Raw genomic sequence first — 10,002 nt, forward strand, 5'->3', positions numbered from 1 at the left:
TCTTGACTAGAGATGAGTTGTTATAACTACAGGTGAGTTGTTATAACTTATAAAATTAAGTTGACTTTTCTGAACTATATTTTATAAGTTGTGACAACTCATCACTGTTGACATGACTTGTAAATCTGAGTTAATTTAACAAAAAATTTTAAGGCAGCAAAGTCTTTTTTACAATGTGCGATCATGTGATAATGTATGTATTCTTTTAGCGCTCGTTAAGTAGGTACTCATTCAAATTAAGTGTTTTATCAAAAAATAAATGTATAAAGCAAATGATCTGATGAAATGTTAACACTGAACGCAATGATGACTTTAAATGAAACAGCCAACAAACTCTACAAGTAAGATGTAAAATGCAATTTACTTTTCAGGTGTTAAATTCAACTCAGAAATGTTTAACATTTAACTTTCCAATTTTTTGCTGTGCATCCCTTTAACATAGAAAATAAAAAACGATGGGACTTTATGACTCTGGAACAGTAAACCATACTGTACTGTCCTCCTGAAATCATAACTGTGAAAGGCATTTTCATGTATAAAGTAAATCAAAAGCCATGAAATCCTTGTCAGAACAGAGGACTGCCACAATGACAGGTGGGCATAAAATTGGTCTAGACTCAAGGGGCGGAAGGGAAGGAAAAGTCAAATGTGAACATTCCCACAGGGATTTGGCCGTTTCACCACACTTTTTCCTCAAGTAGATGTTTTTAACAGATGTCACACTGAAGAGTTCCTGTTGAATGATTCAGACCTGCTGGCCGTCACTGAGAAAAGCTCCTGGAATAGCACAAGATAAAACTGGATGCAGTTCTTGAAGTGGATTTTACATCATTTTTATGCCTTGATGAAAAGTCAATGTTAATAATGTAAAATCACATACTTAGAGACCTTTTTTAAATAGAGTTTACAGTTTTTAAGGTGTTATTAGAATTCGTATTTTTAAAGAAATCTGTGAGTACTCTGTAAAAAATAGCTGTAATTATAGTCGCCAGTAACTTAAAGACTGAAAATGTTTCATGTTCATTTAACTTTGAACAAACTGTTGCCACACTGATAAAAAATATTCATTCAATTTACTAAATTTTTTAAAGTAAGTGGTTGCAATCAATTTATTTAAGTTACATTTAAACAAGTTTTTTTTTATTTTATTTTACTTTTTTTTAAATTTAGCTTAAATAAATTGATTACAACCACTTACCTTAAAAAATTTAGTAAATTGAATGAATTATTTTTTTTTCAGTGCAGTAAATAACAAATGTAAAATCTACAGTAAGACACTGGCAACCAGCTGTCAGTAATACTGTAATTTTTACAAAAAAAAAAAATGACAGTAGATGCATTTTTAGATTTTAAATTGTAAACTTATCCAACAGTTTTTCCTCAGTCGCTTTGGAGCATTTCTCAGATCAGAAATGATTCTTTCAAAACACTTTCTTCAACATCCACATCATCAAGTCAGCTGTGCACAACATAAAAGCAAGTTCTCATTGTTTTGGACAAATTGCAAATTGTCGTTGGTACGATCCTTCAGTTGATTATGTACAATTGTCTGCTGTTTGCTACATTTTCAACTGCTTATGTCATTTTCTTCAAAATACATTATAGTGGTTTCTGTTGAATTACGTCCCAAAACATTCAGGAATAAAGTCATGACATGCAGAATTGTTAACTTTTGTCATAATCTGTTTATACTTTTTTTGTATATATAAATGTGAAGTGAGAAATTGATGTAGGGGAAATTAATGTGTGTTAGATGACTGTATAAGACATACCAAGTGATTATTTGTTATGCTACGAGAACAGATATCTGTTGTGATTTGCATGAGAATCTGCCAGACTGCCTGGACATCAGGAAAAAAATTTTATTTAGAAAATTGACTTAAATTTTTTACACATACAGTGAACCTTTCTATTCACAATTGTATTTGTACTGTATAATATGATTTATCCAATATTACAATGTGGTGTAAATCTGTCCAATCTCTTGCAATCAATATTTGACATACACGAACGAGTAACTTCATTCTGTTGAAATTGAAATAGTGCAGCAATGTTTATTTACAATCATCAGAAAATACTGACACATAACTGTATACACTTGGTGTATCGACAAAATGGTTAAAAATTTTGACTGTCTTTACTTTGATATGAACTAAGGATAAGTTACAGGCTTTGCAGAAAATCCATGATGTTGTGCAGTTTGTACAAATTGTTTTGAGAAATGCTTAAGAATTATAAGAATGATTCGAGAAATGCTGCAAAGCAACTGAGAAAAATTGTAATAAATTACATTTTTTATTTATAATTTGTTATAATTGCATTATATGTTTATTTAATTATAAAGTACACTGAAAAAACAAACTTTTTGGTGTAGTAAAATATATTAGATTAACCCTCATAATTTATTGTAATATTAACATTTATTGAGAACTAGATTTTTCTAAGTAAGATGATGATAAATACACAATTCATTCATGTACAAAATGAAATGTGTGGGAATAGTAAGTAATATTATATATTTTTTATTTTTTTAACTTTTATAGTCACTGCACATAGTCCTAAAATAATTAAATACATTTTATTTAACTTAAGCATATACAATCCATTAAACTAAAACATTCAAGAAAAATGAACTTAATACCCATAATCCTTTGCGCCTGATTATTTTTATTTTTCTAAAGCTTTTTCACAAAATAAGAACTGATAAAAACTTTAAATAAATATAAAATATTTGTTAATAAAATGTTATAAAGGTTTAAGCTCTTATATTATTGATTTAGTTTTGTTGTAAATTATAATTGTGACGTCAATATTCATGTAATCAGTTTTTCCTTACATGAACATTTTATTGTATTTCTCTCCACAGTGCTGACAATACATGTCAAAAACGCATTTTTGTGTGCGTCTCTGTGGAGAATCAAGTTTATTCAATGACTGACTTATAGTCAGTCATGAATTTTGTGGTATAATGCCATTTATAACATTAAGAGTAACTTAATCCATAGAACTATGTTAAGAAAATTACAAAGAGAAAATACAATCTACCATACAACAGTAAATATAATTTATTTCATATTTATAGGACAGCAAAGCTTCAATATTTAAAAAATGTATAAACTTTACCTAGACGATTAAAATAAATCCAACTTCTAAAATAAAAATAATTAAGAGACATCTACTTAATCATTTAGCAAATGTTTTTTATACATTAAGTAGATTTTAAATTATTATTATTTAAAATAATCATTATTTTATTCTATTATTATTTTATTCTATTCTATTATTATATTTTATTCTATTATTATTTTATTTTATTTTAATATTATTATTTTATTATGATTATTTCATTTTTTATTATCATTTCATTTTATTGTATTTTATTTTTTATTATTATTTTATTTTATTGTTGTACTTCAAAAAGCAGTAAATTTTACTTTTAAAAAGTTAGTGCAAATTGTTACGAGGTATTTTTTTTAATTTTACAAGTTGTTTTCTTTCAGTGTAGTTTAAAATAATATTATAAATAAAATGAAACTGACAAAATATATGTGGATATTTAACACTATGTCACCTGCTTGAATAATAATATTCCCCTCCAGTGATCTGTGAAGCACAGTAACTGGATTATTGAGTAGGCGAGTTTAATCTAAGAACCAGATCAGTCTTTTTATATACCTGGTATCTACATTAAGTTACTACGTAGTATCACCCTATTATTTTTCAATTTCATATGCATTATATTACATACATTGTTGCATAAATGTGGATGTGTCAGGGGTCACCTCAGCTCACCAGGTGGATAATGTCCATAACCTCCTCAATATATTCCTCCAGAGGCCAACCATTTTGGTTGAAAGCAATCCTCTGGAGTATTCATTTTTGGGTCTGTCAGGGGTGAATGAGACACGAAGATAAGGAATTCCAAAAATGAATAAACTTTAATTATAATAAAACAAGAAACACACAGACTGGCTTTATAAACACACATAGCAAGAAAAGACAATGAAGGGAAGCACCGGCAAAGTATTTATAGACGGGCTGATGAGGGCAATGGCTGGCAGGTGAGAATGATTGAAGATAAGACACAGGTGAGGGATTGTGGGGGATCATGGGAAATGAAGTCCAGAAGGGGGTGAACAGGGAAAACAGGCAAGATGAATGACTGGGATCGTGACAGGATGTCAGAAAGACTAATGATGTTTTTTGTGCTCTGTGCACCATGTTCAACTGAGTATCAAAACATTCTTTTTGACTACTTTTAATCTTATTTTGGTGTCTTTATACTACACTAAAAATAGATTGCATGAAATCTAATAATGTCCAGACACTTGCACACAACACAAAGGTCTTATGGCGAAATGTCAGCTGAACTTTCTATTTGTGCCATTAGGGGGAAGTGTTAGTCTTTGGTGCTCTCGTCATATACATTTGCTTTGGTTGATCCTAGTTAAAATGAATAGTGATAAAAGCCTCCGTTGAGACTGTGATATGAAGCCATATTAAATTGCAAACACACTGGCTCGCTCATGCACACATGGACAGCATATACCATCAAAACCACACATACTGTACAGTATAAAGAAATCATGTTTATATATATATATTTATATATTTATAGTGCTGAAACCACAACTATATGTTTGGCAATACAATTATCCTTTCTTTAGGTCAAAGCATGATAACGTATTAACATCTTAAGAATAATGCAATGTCGCATTTCATGCATTTTACAAAACAACAGGACAGATGTTCAAAACAGCATTGCATGTTATGTGGTTCATTCGCAGATACTGTTTAAGTCTCAAAAGGCTTGTGTAAGCTGAAAATATTTTTGTGCATGAATTCATATCCAGATAACACATACGGGACACATTGCAAATGTTTTAAATATTCTGCAGCAGACACAAAATGGATCTTCACAATCTCATAGCTCATCAGTTCTGAATTACTGAGTCCTGCTCGGATACGATCACAAACAGCAGGGTAAAACAATAATAAATGCAAACAATAAACTACAACAAACTATATTTTGCAGTATATTTAGGATAGCAAAAAAGAATAAATAAATACATAATAAGGACAAGGTTATTGATAGACAGTGAAAAATTATGTCAAATCAACATATATTTTATGTTACTTTAACTTAAAGTTTTTACAAGTTATGTCAACTTATCACAAGCCAAAACTTAAAACAATTGGTTGAATTGACTCGCAAAACCAATTTAAAATGATTGAAAACTACAGACACTGAAAGGGATCCAGTAAAAAAAAGAATTATGATCTATAAATTTAAATATAAAAAGGGAATAAATGAAATATGTTATACAATATGTGGACCAAAAAAAAAAAAAGCATTTCAATTGCATTTTGCATTTCAAAGTTAGTTTTCTTTGCTTCATCCCTCTGCCTTTGGACTATAATGCATGATAAGAAAATGTGTCATCGCTCATGCTTATAGGTACTTATAAATGTCCGTCTTAAAGTCTCCTCCCACGACTATTAATGGCTAATCTCCTGATCTGTATGCCAAGGCAAATTTGACAATGAACACTTATATATTACTAAATGATGGTTATACAATCTCTTATAATATAGTATGTTAGATGGCATATTGCACAATGAGTGGTTATGATGTGAGAGGCGTATCTTAAACGTAGAAGTTTATGGGCTATTCAAGATCAGTGACATTTTTAACAGGAGGTATCGATTTTAATGCTTCACATGTATTATCCAATCTCTCTCACGATCCTAGGCACATGTAATTTGCTGTAAAAGGCCGCAGCTGTGAAGATCTTTCAGACCAGCATTATTCATGGGTTTATGTAATTTGCTGGCATCGTCTGAATGCAGCAATTATTCTGAAAGGCATTTACCAGAGAGACAAAACACACATCAGTCTGTTCTTCATTTCTGACTGATTTCTGACTGTTTATAACCCCAACATTTTGGCTATGATCACAGTCCTGTGACTGGTTGCTTTAATAGCTGGTTTATTTGAATAGTTAATATAATTGCCTCCCCGCAGTATGGCCACAGTTAAACTAAACCTAATGCTGTTGTCATGATATTTAGCATACGTGGTTTCTGTTGGCTTCATTTATAAACAGGTACAATACAATACAAAGAAATTTCATTTTACTTGATGCTTTAAAATCAAAGCAGAAACGATCTTTCATTGTTGGAAAATACAATCTGGATGCATGCATATTTTTGGGCTTCAAAATGTCCAGCCATGTAGTAATTTTCATTATTTGGTGAACTATCCCTTTAAGGGCAGGTTATCTGATTTTAAATGCTAACTTTAGCCTACTAGCTGTGAAATCACATCCAAAGCGACGCCTCCTCCAAAACACATGAACACGCACAAACCAAAAGCCCATCCATGTCTTATTCAACAATGAGAAAAATTTACCAAAATAATCAACATAAACAACTTTTAAATCGGAAATAGATATAGCACGTTTTCGGTTGTGTAACGTTAGACGTAGAAGTATGCTTGTAATTTTGAAAAAAACATAAATATTGTTACACTAATTCGTAAGGTTACACAAACTACACAAGCAACACAATGTTTCATCAAAATACTATCTGAACCAATCTATACAAAATCATACAGCATACCTACCTTTCCAAAATAAAATGTTCAGACACTTTGCTTCCCACGGCTGTTGGCGAAGCAGTATAGCTACCGATGTTAAAGGTGCAGTGTGTAAATTTAGCGGCATCTAGTGTTGAGGTTACAAATTGCAACCAGCAGCTCAGTCCACTGTCCAACCCTCGCTTTTGAAATGCATAAAGAAGCTACGATAGCCACCACCGGACAAACATTTCATAGTCAGAGACAACTTAATAAAAAAGTTTGTCCATTAAGGGCTTCTGTAGAAACATGGTGGCACAAAATGATGACTTCCATGTAAGGGGCTCCTCGGTGTATGTAGATAAAAACGTCTCATTCTAAGGTTATAAAAACATAACGGTTCATTTTAAAAGGTCTTCATACACCATTGATAAAATAGTTTTGTATATTATTTTGCATTTCTTTCAAGAGATCCTTCTAAAAATTACACACTGCATCTTTAACATCATTCCAGCATTTATAGCTATATTCATGTGAGAACCGTTAAATGAATAAAAATGTACCTTTTCTGATGCTGGAGTGGTACCTTCAAAAGTTAATTTTTGTACCTTTTACACATTAAAATGTTGTACCTTTTGGGGTACAATATTATACCATAAGGACCTATTGTGCATCTTAAGGAACAATTTAGTTAAATTTAAGGGGTACAAAACTTTAACTATACCTTAAAAGGTACACAAAGATTCTTAAAGGTGCAGTGTGTACATTTTAGCTGCATCTAGTGGTGAGGTTGCGAATTGCAACCAACGGCTCAGTTCACTGCTCACCCCTCACTTTTGAAACACATAGAGAAGCTACGGTAGCCACCACCGGACAAACATGTCATCGTCGGAGACAACTTAGTAAAAAAGTTTGCGGCTTCTGCAGAAACATGGCGGCACAAAATGGCGACTTCCATGTAAGGCAGGGGTGCCCAACCCTGTTCCTGGAGGGCTACCATCCTGCAGATTTTAGCTCCAACCCCAATCAAACACAGCTGAAGCAGCTTATCAAGGTGTTCAGGATTGCTTGATAATTACAGACAGGTGTTTTGGAGCTGGGTTGGAACTGAAGTCAGCAGGATGGTAGCCCTCCAGGAGCAGGGTTGGGCAACCCTGGTGTAAGGGGACCCTCGGTGTATGTTGATAAAAACTTCTCATTCTAAGATAATTAACACATAAGGGTTCATTATGAAAGATCTTTATAATCACCTTGTAATATAGTTTTGTATATTATTTTGCATTTCTGTCAAGAGATCTTTCAAAAAATTACACACTGCACCTTTAAGAAACAAACAAACAAATAAACAATCGAGGTTGGAACAAACACCAGTTAAAGAATATTTTATTAAAATGCATTTTTAAACAAACTTTACATCACATTCATTAAAATGGCCAGAAGCTTTGAAGGACACTAAATGTGTGACTTGAATAACTTGATTTTATCTTTCTGAATGATGACACATTAAAAATGCAGATTTGATAAATATTTGAGAAGCATTGCTTTACAATAACAGGCCACTTATTTCTTTTCATTTGACATGCCATGATTATATAGCATACTAAAAATTGAATGTCAAGGTACTTTAAAGATTATCTTGAGCTAAATATTAATGGCTTCATGGTTACACGGCTGTATAGATAGTCTCTAGGTCTTTCTCATTCTCATCTATAAAACTATTAGAAAAAGTAATATAATGTCTTTTTATATTGTGATATAAAAAGACGTGGCGTAATGTTTCAATGGCATCAATCAAAGACATTTTTATACATACAACATGACCAGTAAGTCAATCTCAACACAGTGTGAAGATCTCTGGATTATAATGAGGATTCATTCATCTTCGTCTTTTGTCTTTTCTTGTTTTTTTTATAAAGCAGTTAAATGAATTGAGGCCCTTTTATGTAAAATAACAACTTTGTGAAACTGTACCTCCACTTGATCTACATGGTTTGGTGACCGAACACATGCAGTACGGCTAATATGATTCCTTCAGTTACAATGCAATGATATTACACAATACTTCATTGAAACAATTTTCCAATAGCTGTTTTTCTGGCCTCCGCATGACCTTTTAAAGAGAAAGAGAGAGAAACTACCAACATTCTGTCAAGACAGACAGTTTTATTTAGTTAATTTTATGACTATAATAAACAAACTTGTTCTCGTCCCATCGTCCCCTGGTTTTCAATTCCACTGTGCTTCCATAAAGAAAGCATTATAATCTACAACAAAAACATCTATGTGCTCTGTAATTTAATGTTCGAGAAACCTCGCCATACTAAAATTGACATACACCACAAATTCTCGTATAGCGATCCCTGACAGTGATTTCTGGCGATATTATGATGCCGAAATAAATAGTGGCAAGCGATATTAGTTTCTCGCCCTCGCACGTAGAAAATATTGCTTGTTTTAGACGTGAACGCCATTGGTGTGTGCACGACTCTAGGGAAAATATGATGTACTGATGAATAGCGCAATATCACATCTCCGGCTCGTATTGAGGCGATTGAGTTTAATTTGACAGATTACATATAAAGAGAATTGGATTTTGGGCCAATCGTCTGTATGTAAATGAATACAATGCCCTTTGTAGCCAGGAATATTCGATACATAACACAGTCGCGCGTGTTGGAGGATTCGTTTTGGCTAAGGCGGCCTTGATTGCTGAAGAAATAAAGCAACGAAAGTATGTAAATTTCATTCAATTAATTCATCAGCTGTGAGAAATGGACCTCATTACATATAAATGTATTTTTTTGTTTGTTTGTTTTGCTTTGTGGACACTATATGATACTTAAGAAATCAACATAGCAACCCAATCCGACATACGGCATGTATATGTTTGTGAATATAAAGGAAAGGTATTTTAATGATATATTTGCTCTACTAAAGCCCTTTAAAGTAAACCTATCTGCAGACATACTCAGAAATGTATTTACAGTACGCTATATGCTGCAATACGACTGTTCACTTGCTAGCTCTTTAATGTTTGAAAAATCTGGTTTCTTTGTATGTTTTGATTTAAATACGTTTATAACACTGATACAAACAATATTTAGCTCACGCATTCAAGCCCTGCCAGATCTAATGTACGAGTCTTTAATGCACATGGCCTAAATAAAGCCCCTTGTGTTTTCTAATCAAGCTGCAATCATCTGTTATGAGATCATTTTAAGCTCACTTGATAAACATTTTACCATGTTACTGAAAACACATCTGACCTGCTACCCTATGACTAAACGTACACAGCCATTAGTTCATTAAATCTGATGACTTGAATTTGTTTAATGAAGGATGTGATGATGTGTGTTTGTGTCTCAATCAGCTCCCACATAAATCAGTATATTGAGATGTTCGCAGGCAATGTTAGGACCCACCGT

This window comes from Misgurnus anguillicaudatus, unplaced genomic scaffold (assembly GCF_027580225.2).
Source record: "Misgurnus anguillicaudatus unplaced genomic scaffold, ASM2758022v2 HiC_scaffold_26, whole genome shotgun sequence".
In the NCBI taxonomy this organism is placed as follows: Eukaryota; Metazoa; Chordata; class Actinopteri; order Cypriniformes; family Cobitidae; genus Misgurnus; species Misgurnus anguillicaudatus.